This window comes from Ambystoma mexicanum, chromosome 5q (assembly GCF_040938575.1).
Source record: "Ambystoma mexicanum isolate Mex_15411 chromosome 5q, UKY_AmexF1_1, whole genome shotgun sequence".
Classification (NCBI taxonomy): domain Eukaryota; kingdom Metazoa; phylum Chordata; class Amphibia; order Caudata; family Ambystomatidae; genus Ambystoma; species Ambystoma mexicanum.
The window spans coordinates 305,717,066-305,730,641 of NC_090933.1; the positions used below are offsets into that span (position 1 = coordinate 305,717,066).

Consider the following 13,576-nt stretch of genomic DNA (forward strand, 5'->3'; position numbering starts at 1 on the left):
TGATAATCTGTGTCTACATTTAAAGGATATACAGTGATAGGATTGTGAAGGAAAATTCAGTTGTATGAAGATGATATTGTAGTGTTCATCTCGTCCCTAGATGTATGCCCTCCAGGAAATGATGCATACTTGCCAGATATATGGACATTTCCCTGGCCGTGCATTTAAGGAAATTTATGCTTATATTATTTGGAATCACATCTCTCCCAAACATCAGTGTGTTAGACCAAATATGACATGTTTGATGGTGATTATTCTATCTGATCCCACATACATACCCTACAGTAACTACATGACTTTGCTTAGGAAAATTGGAGAGCTAATGGATATGAATCAAAAACTACATTTTTATACTCGGACACATGATATGTATGCATATAGAAAGCCTTTACCTACACCACTGAGAATAAATATGTGTGTTGTGAAAACAGAACTGCCTCTTTTATTGTGAACAACATACATAGTTATTCACTTATGTGTTTATATGTGTTCATGTCATTTTTGTATAATGCAGTAGAAGATGTTTTACACAGAGTACTATCAATTCACTATTAAATGGCTGCTATCATTGCCAGTATTAGAGTATTAGGACAGTTCAGTTAATACAATACTGAATAGATCAAACCACAAGCCCCTGGTACTTTGTTTACTAGCCATATTCATCTGATTTTCATCTTACTGTCATCTGTAGTATCTTTGGATTCCCATTTGCGCCAGGTAATTGGATGTTTGCTATCCTCAATGTCTGAAACCATTTGTCCAGTGCTTGCATTGCCATATTATTCTCTTCACAAGCGCTCACATATTCTAGTTGTCCAAGCAGATTTCTAATATGAAATTCAAAAATGAAGGCTTTTGAATGTTATTTTGTATTTGTATTTACTGAAGAACAGGGGTAAGAGTGGAAACATATGACTGGGAAGGGACTGGTGGACATACTATTTTTACCATTGACAGTTATAACACAGTATTTACCCATTTACACATTTCATATAGTGGTTCAGATGACAGAATGCAGCCGAGGTGAGTTGGGTAGTTTGTTTTGATAGGAAGGTGGAAGACTTTGTTGGGCTGCTTTGATTGCTACAAAGTTAACCTAAATTTACACAACAGCAATATCACCAGAGTGTGTTTACCAACATTCAGACTGGAAGGAGCCAGCAAGTGAGAGTACCTCAATAAATGTGACTGTACAGTTGGACCAAAGCCTTCAATGTTTTAAGAATGGTAGGGAAATTAGAGAGACAGGTCTGTTGTATGAGGGGTTGTTGAAGTCAGCACTTTTTTTCTTTGGGATAGTTATGCCTGTGGCTGTTATGTAGCAGGCCTGGAGGATACGACTTTAGGCAGCGAGGTTGAATTAGGCAGAGAAGTGAACAGAGTTGACAGGTGCAAGTTCCTTAACAATTTCTGACACAAAGGGGTCATTAACTGATGAAGAGGATTGGTAGGAGGAGCACAAAATGGGTAGACATCCAGTGATGGAGGTAGTGGAGAAGTGGGACAGCGAGGGACATTTGTGGAAGATGGGGGAAGGAGAAGAGATTGACGGGTAGAAAACATAGAAGTGTTGACAGAATATCCCATATTTTGGTAATATTATTGGAGAGGTTGCAGGCAAAGTCATTGCATAGGGGGGATGAGGAAACTGAGTGATTATTGGTGGGGTGGAAAGCATTGACTGGGATGTCCATGATGTTTTGAGAGGGTGCAAGTTGAGAAAGGAAATATGATTAGTGTAGTCGAAGGATTTTGCTGTGGCATGAGCTGTTATCAGTGTCAGTAGAGAGTCCTTTAAGGTAGCAAGGGAGTGGGGTATCAATCTTTTCTGCAACAGCCTAAGCAGCAATGCATTTCTGTTCTCGGAAGCTGGGTGACTGGGGAGCTTCATCGTGGAAGAAGTGGACAGGAGTGGGGATCAAAGAACAGGCAGTGTAGTGTTCATTATAAGGGTTCTTAAAGTGCACAGTTGAATTCAGTAAGGCTGAGATAAATTAAGTGAGCAATTGGAAGAGAGAGATAGGTTGAGGGAAATGTAGGCTTGGTCATATTAGAGGACCATTTTATCAGGTGTAAATTTATATTTACTGATAGATGATGAAGGAGGGTGCGAGAATGTTGGAGCAATAGAGATGTGAAGTGAATGAGAGAGTGAGGGGTGTCAATTGTGAGAACATAGGAGACCAGATTCGAAGATAGGAATATGAGATCAAGGGATTTGCCTTTGGTGTGCGTTTACTATGCAAGTAAACTACTGAGCTACCAAAGAGAGTGACGTTAAGTTGGAACAGTGGAGCCTTATAAGAAATATTTTAGTGGATGAGGTTGCCCATTAGGAGCGCAGGGAGATAAGCTGTGAACATTTCGAGTGATATGTAAACAGTAGAGAAGAAGAGATTTACGGTGTCCTGGGGGAGATTGGTGAGGAGGATTTAAAGGGGTGGGAGAGAGGAGTTGGACCAAGATTTGCTGAAAGGTTGAGTGTGTGGAATCAGACAAGGGAATGGTTTCCTATGGTGTGTCTTTGCTAATACTGAGACCAACAACAATGCCTTCTTTTTTGGAGAGATGATGGAAGTAAGATAAAGGCACAATGTAGGTACCAAGGGCCAATGGTGTTACCAGGGTAAAATATACATTTCAAGGATAGCAGGCATGGAATCAACAATGATTAGTCAGAAAGGAGTTTTTAAAAAAGGATTGGGCATTGCAGTTACCCAGTGTGATGTCAGTATGTGGGGCAGAGGTAGAAGCAGTAGTTGCTACAGTAGATGAAGTAAGTTGGCTAGGTAGATGAGGTCAGAGCATGTGGCATAATTCTGCTGTACCTCAATATTGCTCAAAGGGCATGAAAACCTATACTTTTATAATAATCAGAACATGTCGCCAAAGGTGTGCCTTGTCCCCCTTGTTGTTCAATTTGCGTACACATTTGCTTTAAAGGACCCTATGTTAGGTCCATGCTGATCGTTGTAAAATGTATGATATTCTGCAGCATATGTTGGCTTATGCTTCTAATTGTGGCTTCTTAGCATGTGCATCAAATGCAAGTAAAACAGGTTCAGATAAATACACTGACAAAGTGTCACAATTAAGGACTAAAGAAAATGTGAATAAATCGGGCATTATGATATTTTGCAATACATTTCTAAATAACTCCTGTTTTAAGATTGGGAAAGACAGATGCAACCATTTAAGGAATACATGTTTTTGGTGCCCGATTTTCTTGTGAAGTTTCAAACATGAAGCTGGTTATCAAAAAGGTGTGTAATATGAAGCAAGCCATTGTTTGATTTTTTTGTTTTTTAGAGTCCTTTCAGTGCCAGCCAATTCATTTTATGTTGCAAATACACAAAGCCAAAGCCTGATCCGTGGTTTTGCATGGATCATACTTTTTTCGCTTACAAGAATGCTGGAATCCTACATTGGACCCACAATGGCTTTTCTAAGAGCCTACTTTGTGTCCTACATTCTGCTCAACCTTATGCATGTCTACAAGAGTTTGGATTATATTTATTGAAGATCTCTTTATTACTACTCCAGAATAGTTCCTATTAAAGATATTTTGTCAATCTCAAAGCTATGTTCATATATTTTATAATCAATGCAATTTGGAGCAGGGACTGGGTGAACATGAATCCCTGGATCAGACAGTTTAGAAAAGGATTAGCTTTGATGAATATTAATTTTAGGTATTGTATTTCCTCACTTTTTCTGTAAGCCGTGATGCATAAGATGAAGATGAAAATGTGACAACTCAATTGTTATGACAACTACTGAAAAAGGTTAGACTTGGTAAAAGAAAGCAACCTGCTTTATACATTTATTTCATGTTGGCCAAGCCCTGAATCCTACTTATGTTGGTTAGCACAGATTTTTGACCATTGACTTATTACTTTGGGTCAACTGTTTGGACTTAAATGCTCCCATTGCTTCTTAGTCTCATGATGCAAAAACTAGTGTGATCAGTCAATGATGTAATGCAGACAATGAAATCAGTATTCTCTTTTGTTTCTTATGTAGCCCAGAATGTTATTAACTCCTTTGTCCTGTTCTGAGACATTAACATTTTAGGCAATAACATCCACTTCTTCTTTATGTTTTATCTGCCACTGGTTTTCAAATGACATGGACACTTATGCACTTTATGCATATATCTTTCTTTAAGACAACACAAACTTTGAAGGATATTACCCAATAATGTAAAGCTATTTTTGTTTGCACAGTTATCAAGTATCTTTACTTTGTGTAATGTAATTATGCATACACTAGCACTCTTATAGGTAAGTGGAGCAATTATGTATTGTGAAATTAAATGTATTAAAGTAATGTTGGTAATATATTTTACACATTAGTCCTGCATAATATTTGTGGCTACTGGTGGGTTTAGTGACTTTTTTCAGTTGTAAGATATGTTATTATTGATTTTATTGATTTATGACTTTGTTTGCATATGAAGGTATGACCTTTACAGTGTTATTAGCCACAATAAAGTGAAATGATGATGGGTTGCATCTGGGATAGAGGATCATTTTGAGTGGTGTTTGGGAGGAGAGGGGATCGGAGCATGGCGTGTGGAGGGAAGAGGGGGGGGACATAGATCATGACAGATATGTGCAACAGGATTGCCAGAATCATGGGGTGCGCGGGTGGTGAAGGATATTGTAGGGGAGACCACAGTGTCCGTGTTGACTAAACACTGTAACTTAAATACACAGGCTCTTAGGCAACCAAAATGCAACATAAAAGATCCATGTGTTATATGCCATTGTAACTGTTCATAGCAGTAATCATGTAGGTGTTCATTCAATGCATCATGCAGTTCTATATGGATGTGAATATTGATGGATGAGTAAGATGACAGAATGGGTGGCCCTGGGACCTAGCAGTGCCTAGCAGAACAAGCCATATTCCCATATCTAGTAACTGAGACAGTCCAGATTGAAGACTTTGGATATACAGGGATCTGTGATAAGCTGAGAGGGATGCTGGAATAAGCACACACACGCTGAAAAGATAGGGCAGGGGATGCAGCGGCTTCAGTAATTAACACACATGACAACACATGTTCCCATTCTACTGCCTCTGTTTAAAAATTAGAAGCATGAATCACCAAAAAAACCACAAATTTCAAATGCCAAATTTGAAATAATTATCTCGGATGAACATTGTTCCAAACTAGCTTTTTTCTGAAATGAAGTCATATCATTGCTGCGAAATATTACCGATATATTTGCAAGCAGGCCATCTCTTTTCTCCTTTTTCCGCTCTCTCACACGGCATTCCCAAGACAAGTCTTTCTTAGTGGAAATGAAAAGATATCCATCAGTTGAGATGCTCACACTATAGAAGCCCATTAACAGGTGAAGCACCAACAAAGATGGCAGACAAGAAGGCACTAAGGGATGCTGAAGCCTTGGCCATATTTGATGAAACAAACCTGACACAAACACATGGCAGGAACACAACAAGGGACCCAGACAAAGACAAAACAGTGAAATAGAACATGTTAACATTAGAAAGACTACACAGCCAAGAGACATGCAAATTATGGGAGGCTACATAACTGCAGAACTCTATAGACATGCAAAAAATACCAAGAGGATTGAAGAGAAGATCATAACAATCCTATCATATGAAACTCCTGACCCAGAGATGTTGACAGAATGGGCAGAAAAAACAAATGTCTTTTCATTTATATTTCTGTAAATGCTTGTACGATATGCAAAAAAGGACAGAGTGAAAATAGCATGTCAAATTAAAAACATAGAAGAAACTGTGTACACAGGAGACCAAGGAAAAAGGGCATTAACCCTAAAAACACAGATGGAGGCACATTTAAACACATATGAGAATGAAATCAAGTAACACAATAGAGGAAATTCCTACCGGATAAGGAAAATTATGAATATGAGAACATGAATACGTTTGTGAATAAATTTGACCAGGTGCAGAAGGCAAATGCCCAAACAAAACAAAATGTAGACACAGCATCACAATCAAGTTTGGAAGATCAGTCCAGCTCGTCTGCTGCCACATCTGCAAGTGATGAAGCACAGACCCCCATGCATCCCCATTTCTTAGACAAAGGGAGATTATTGCACCTCAAATGGAAGAAACCGACAGCTCGAAGACTCTATCCAAACAAAGTGGTGGGAAACCAAGAAACAAGACAAGGAAGATTAAGCGAGGCAGGACCAAAAGAACAACAACAGAGAGAACACACACCGCATGGATGACAAACGTGCTATGGGATGACGAAGGGTAATGGAACCAACAAAATCAAGATTACAAATAATCAACTTGTCAGATATACCTTTGAACAAATTGGAAAAAATGGTACTTTCCAAAGGTTTGAACTTCTGTCCCGAATCAGGCTTCAATGATGCATAGACCTGCATAGATCAGTACAAATGTACACGCAAATTGAGACTGATTAACTAACACCCTTCTCACGAAGAAGTCCATTAAAAAGAGAGGAGAACTCAGAGACCATGAAGACATTCCATCAAGGATCTCCCATCTCTAAAAGCTTTGCATGACCTGGCAACACTAGAAAAAACATAGCTTATCAAACACAATGTGGAAGACATGTTGACTGACTTTGCACAATGCAGTATTAATAGCCGAATGGCTAAGGATGGTGGTTTGAAACCAGCATCACAATTTAATTCAATAGCATTGAACAGTGCCAGCATAGACATTTTCAATAACTGAGCCATTGATGATTTAAAATGACTAACCAAATGGGAACATCTAATAAATCATGATAAGATAAATCAGAAACAACTTTTAGCTCCACAGGACCTGACAAATGACCCTACTATAATTATAAAACCCTCAGATAAAGGGGGCAACATTGTAGTAATTAATTAGGGAGACTACATAGAGGAAGCCAAGCATCCATTGTTATTTATCACACACTATACAAAATTGTCAGACAACCTCACACATAGCTACAAAGAAATATGTTATGTCAAATTGAAAGGATGGCAAGAAATGGGACTTCTTAAATTAGAAGAAAAAGAATATCTCACAAACATCTGAAAACTCACACCATATACTTTTTACTGAAGGTGCACAAGAGACTGGTCAAACCACCATGCAAACTGATAGTGGACGCAATAGGATACGTATGGGGAAAATCTTCCCCTTTGTAGAAATACTTCCGTCATATATCCAATATACTACAGATTTCCTTCAGAAAATAATCAACATCACATGGGAGGATTCATACCTACTGACCCCACTGGATGTGGTCGCTCTGTATACTAGTGTAGAACACAAGGTGGGAACCCAGGTTATCAAATCATTCCTCGTGACCAAATCAGCCAGGTTCAGAAATCCTTCCAGGATGCTCATTGAAATGTTAACTTTCTGTCTTGAGCACAGTGTTTTTTTCTTTGGTGGTAATTGTTGCTTACAAACCTGTAGAACAGTGATGGGTACCATCTTTGCCCCACTGTATGCCAACCTGACAATAGGAATGTGGGAACAAGAGTTGTGACACTGTGAAGAATTTGAAGAACACACACAGAAAATCATCTCATGGAATAGTTATATAGAAATCTTTTTGTCATGTGGAATGGGAGCATCCAAGAATGGCTTAGTTTCATCCAGACCATCAATCAAAATCACCATAAAATTACATTTACAGAACACCATAACAAAAAGCAAATAGTGTACCTACGTGTACAAAACTGCATTGAGAATGGACGACTTGAAAGCGATATACACAGAAATACCACCAGCATGACTTCAGTGTTACATGCATATAGCTGCCACCCAAAGAATCTAATAAGCAGCCTACCATATGGAGAAACGATCAGGACCCACAGAAACTGTTCCACAGAGACAGAGCTCCATAAACATGCCAGATTAACAGCATGCCAAGTTCATGAACGTGGATATCCCAACAGACTGATAGTGCTGGCATTTGAGAAAGCAAAAGTCAAACACCAGAAAGACCTCCTGAGACAAAAACAACACACGCAGGGAAATGAGAAAACTCTAAGATTCATCACCACATACAATGTACAGGCAACAGGAATTTTCAAAATAATAGACGCACATGGAAGATCTTGAAGCCTGATCTAGACATTGCATCTCACCTAAAAGAACGAGTCCCGATGACATTTCAAAAGCCTTGCTCGATCAAATCAAAATAGTATCCTCCTTTATCCAGAGAGATGCCAAGAAAGTCACAAAGAAATGGCTTGTGTGACCTATTGCAGGCTTTTTCAAATGTAGCAGGTGCAAAGCCTGCAGACACAGCATTAACCCCTTAACTATCCAAAAAGGACAATCATACTCATCCTTGGCACTTAAGGGGTTATCAGTATGAAAATCAATGCACAAAAGAAACAATACTGACAAAGAAACACCTGACCAGTGAGAGTAAATTTGTTGTGTATATAATAAAATGGGGATGCAGTAAGTGAAACGTGGGAAGCAACAAGCACGTGGCAAAAATCTGCATCCTGCAACACATCCAAGTCATTAACAACAAGGACTATGCGTATTCGATGCACACCATTTTGAAGAGATCTATCATGGAGACCTATCTTCCTTATGTTATTTTGTAATGAATGCAATTGAAGACCACCTATGAGGAGCAGACAAGGTAAATCAGCCGACTTTCTGCAAGTTTTCAGCAAAATTATTGCAGCCAAATTTCTATCATGGTAATTCCACTGAAAATTCCCCATTGAATCCTGTAGAGTCCAAACAAATGGGGAGTTACACCGCCACCTCCGATTGTAATCAGTGGTAATTCCCCAGAAAAAGTGAAAAGTGGCGGTAACAGAAATACAGTTTTCTGGCATTACTGCCCAGATACCAACACACTCATAGTAACTGTATAACAAGTATAAAGGAGTCATTTGCAAAGACTGATTACTGTCAGTTTTCATGCGTGTTTCATGGGTTTATCCAGAGCCTTTCTCATTGTTCATTGCATCATTGCATTGTTTTCCTGTCTTTGAGACAAGAACATCTCAGACTAATCCTGGGGAAACTGTCTCACAAGTGGCATGTGGCATCCTGTAAATCTCCCAGAAATATTTTGGTGGATGCTCAGACTATCATGTATTTTTCATCCTGCCTAAATCTGTCTGAATCTCCTTTAGCAGTCATAAATATTCAGGGATGTTCGAAAAACCTTTGGGCAGTTTGGGCTGATTCATGGAGAAAACACATAAACACAACATAACAACACACTTAGCATTGCAGCAAAATGTTAGAGTAAAGGAAAGGGTTGTGTGAAGGTGTATTGGGGGTCAGCAAAAGGTAATGAAGTCCTGAGCATCTGTGAATGTTTTACAAGTAGGAGAGCACATTAAACAGTGCATTAAAATGCATATTCTGCAGAACTAGATGTGTAGCCTGCAGGTCGTAGGTTTGAAAATTAAATAGATCAAATTAGTGAAGTCATAGTGGGGAATTATAAGTTTGCATGCCAGACCAACAGAGCCAGTCACGTGTCACACATCCTTGGGTCTGCTGTTCATTAGTCAGACGTTGGCGCATTTTGTATAACTGAATTTGATTGTATGACAATATAGGGAATTCATAATGACATGGACATCTGAAAGGTCTATAGGACTGGCAAAGAGTCAGTCATGCATTAGAGGTGCATGAAGGTTCATCCTAACTGCCATTCCCACGGCTGACACATACGAGTCTGTCGGTGTACTCCTCGGGTCTCTGCTAGTGAATTACTTGAATAATTCACTAGCAGAGACCTGAGGAGTAGGAACCATGAATAGATGAGTCCAACGTGACTTTGGACCTTGAAATAGACCGACTAACCCTGCTTAGAGGCCGACAGAATACCTTCCCTGCAGTTTTTCTACCTGGCTTCAACTTGCCATATAAAGAGCGGGCTTGCGCACCAAAAGGCTCGTATGTGTCAGCCCTGGGAATGACAGTTTGGCGATGGTTCCCTGCGTGAGGGCTTTTCATTTTTGGCGTAATTCCATTCAAATGTGTGCCAAGCCTAATAATCCAAGGAATTGATTGCCAATTGCCATCTGCCTTCTGTTATCGAGACACAATATACTTGTGGCCCTGTAGAAGACTGGGCCCTGTGGAATAACCTGGCCCCAGAAGCCGGCATCATTATGACCCACATTGTCTAAAGATATTTCACTATTGATCCATTTGAGATTTCCTTCTTGCTTAAATCCTAAAGAGATTATAGCCAACGTCGGGCCCTATACCACAAAGACTTAAACAAAAGCTTGAGTGTATGGTGCAACATGTCCCTTAGGGGTCATCACATGTGTGTGACACTATGGGCCTCATTACAAGTGAGGCGGATCGGGTTAATGGGACCCGCTATTGGAGGTGGACCCGTTAAACCCGTTCTGCCTCATTACTCATTAGTAAGCTCCCCTCGCGGCACCCGGTAAGTAACGCCTGGTCAAACCAGGCGTGCTTACCGGGTCCCGCGAGGGGAAGAGGGAGCAAACAACGGGCCGCTCGTAATCAGCCCGTTGTTTGCTCACTCCCCCATTCCCATTCAGCCCTATGGGGGCTGAAATGGGAATGGGGAAGGTCTGGGCCTGGGTTCCTGGAGGGAGGAATTACCGGGCCCTCCGAACTCAGAATGACCCGGTAATTCCCCATTCTGGGAACGCGGACCCGGACCCAATTTTGGCGGCAGCCATTCTGCCAATAGCGGCATGGCTACCTCCAAAATCATAATGAGGCCCAATGTGTCAATCTCAATAGAACATATGATATTCATGTAATGTTAATTCTGAGATTGATCTTCTTTCTCTTGTCTGTTTGCACAAACGGTGACAGCACATCTATATATGACACTTTTACCCTTGCTAAGGCAGGGTGGCTTAGATTTTCCTTACTCTTTTGCATCTTCTCTTGCAGGTCTTGTCAGTTTTCTTCTGTATAAACTGTCCAACATTACAGTGCCTATGTTTGTTTTGATTCTTTTTCTTGAAAAGTGTTTTAACATATAATACTTGATTACTATCACTATTTGTTTTCAAATAAAATGTGGTTTTGATCAACCCATCCAAAGAAAGTATAAAGTGTGTTGCAATTGACATTATGACACATTTTCTTATATAATCCGAGGACCTGGCATTTCCTATATTGCGTATACTCCTTAACAAGGAGCACGCTATTGTCTAGACATATCACCCTGTCAGATTGCATTTTACGAGGGCTTTTCAGGGCACTGCAGATTAAAGCAAGCCTACGGTATTCAGGTCTGCAAACTTGAATAACAGTGCCATAGGAAAGCTCTACAGCACGAGCTTCCTCTGCTACTTATAATTTAGTAGTAGCAGCCAGCCCAGCCTTGAGAAAGACCAAGGAAAGGTTGAAACGCATTGACATAAGGGCATCTAAAGCATGTGACGATCTACAGGATGTTTGTAAATTGGCACTAAAACCCACGTTCTCTGACAAATATAATGAATATATTACTTTTTGAGAAGATTGAATATAGCAGATTCCCATTCTCGATCACTGAATAGCCAATACTATTCAATCAAGGAGCATATAATTTACATATTATGTGCATGTGATCTGGAGCAATAACACATTTGTTTGTGGGCTGTGGGGAGGCCTTCATGTACCCAAGATACAGCAGATCAACCGATCTCCACATACGTTGGCACAGTGAAATGGAGCAAACCCCACTTTTCATATGTAACCTATAAGATGCAGCTATATCACAAAGTTGAGATAAGGATGACTTCTTTGGATTGATTTGAGGGTGCACTTTACAATGTCCGTAACTGTTGTGGTGGCTGTCCACTCATCAGAAGTGGGGGTGCATTGATTTGAACATGTCTTACAGCATTCATTCTGCTTCCTCCTCTTTTCTGTCATCTTTAAAGGTGTCATGTTATAGAATGACTTGGTTCTTCAGTATTCATTTATAAAATATGACAAAGTAATCCCTTGCAGGAATCAAAGTAAATGTGCTTGGTTCTGAGACCTTCTCCCTTTGCTGAATCACTTTTGTACTCAAGAAAATATTAAAGCAATCACTGGAACTTTATTGGGGTGCAGTCTGACCAAAGTCTTCACCCATGTGGGTGATGATGAAGTGTTCCATAGACCTCAACCCTTCATAAGCAGTTAACCATTCTAAAGGCCCTGCTGTTAGAAAAGTCATGCCTGCCACTTGCACACTGGTACCCAGCCCTCTGCCTGTGGAGTTGGAAATGTGGCAAGTGTCCCTAGAAACTATTTTAGTTAAGAAGGGCAGAAGAATGACTCGCCTTTCCTCACATGTGCTAAACAGGGCCTGCCAGCACCCCAGGAACAAAAGAAAGGTTCTGTTGCACTCTGTGCAATTTCTAGCTTCGTTCAACACTTTCAAGCTATGGCATCCCAAACATGTGCTGCCTGTCACAAACGTCTTCATGCCAAGTGCTTTCTCTGTTTGTTGAATTTCTCCACCTGCTCCCTTGCCCCCTCCCTCCATGTTCCCCGTGATGTTCTTGTTTCCCCACCCCTGCCAAGTTCCCATTGATGTTCTCTACAACCCCCATCCCCCTTCGTGTTCCCTGTGATGTTTTCTGTACACCCACACCCCCGCCATGTTCCCTGTCATGTTCTTTCCCCCACCCCATCCGTGTTCCCCGTGATGTAGCTTGTACCCCCACCCTCACTGTGTTCCCTCCTATGTTCTCTGTACCCCCACCACCTCTGTGTTCCCTCTTATGTCTCTGTACCCCCACCCCCTCTGTGTTCCTCTCGATGTTTGCTTGTACCCCCGCCCCATTCGTGTTCCCTATGATGTTCTCTGTACCCCCCAACTCCCTCCACGTTCCCCGTGATGTTGTTTGTACTCCCACTCCCTTTGTGTTCCCCGTGATGGTCTTGTATCCCCCTACCCCTGCCATGTTACCTGTCATGTTCTTTACCCCACCCCATCCATGTTCCCCGTGATGTAGCTTGTACCCCCACCCTCACTGTGTTCCCTCCTATGTTCTCTGTACCCACACCACCTCTGTGTTCCCTCTTATGTTCTCTGTACCCCCACCCCCTCTGTGTTCCTCTCGATGTTTGCTTGTACCCCCGCCCCATTCGTGTTCCCTATGATGTTCACTGTACTCCCCAACTCCCTCCACGTTCCCCGTGATGTTGTTTGTACTCCCACTCCCTTTATGTTCCCCGTGATGGTCTTGTATCCCTCTACCCCTGCCATGTTACCTGTCATGTTCTTTCCCCCACCCCATCCATGTTCCCCGTGATGTAGTTTGTACCCCCACCCTCACTGTGTTCCCTCCTATTTTCTCTGTACCCCCACCACCTCTGTGTTCCCTCTTATGTTCTCTGTACCCCCACCCCCTCTGTGTTCCTCTCGATGTTTGCTTGTACCCCCGCCCCATTCGTGTTCCCTATGACGTTCTCTGTACCCCCCAACTCCCTCCACGTTCCCCGTGATGTTGTTTGTACTCCCACTCCCTTTGTGTTCCCCGTGATGGTCTTGTATCCCCCTACCCCTGCCATGTTACCTGACATGTTCTTTCACCGCTCTCCCCGCCTTGTTCTCGGCAATGTTCTCTGTTCCCCCCACCCCCTCCATGTTCTC

At 41.4% G+C, this 13,576-nt stretch overlaps 1 protein-coding gene across 1 annotated transcript in view; it reads left to right on the forward strand.

The window, feature by feature from the left end:
• LOC138497369 (cadherin-7-like) overlaps positions 1 to 13,576 on the forward strand; it is a 1,579,032-nt gene that overhangs the window by 451,932 nt on the left and 1,113,524 nt on the right. The gene's annotated exons all lie outside the window — the stretch shown is intronic.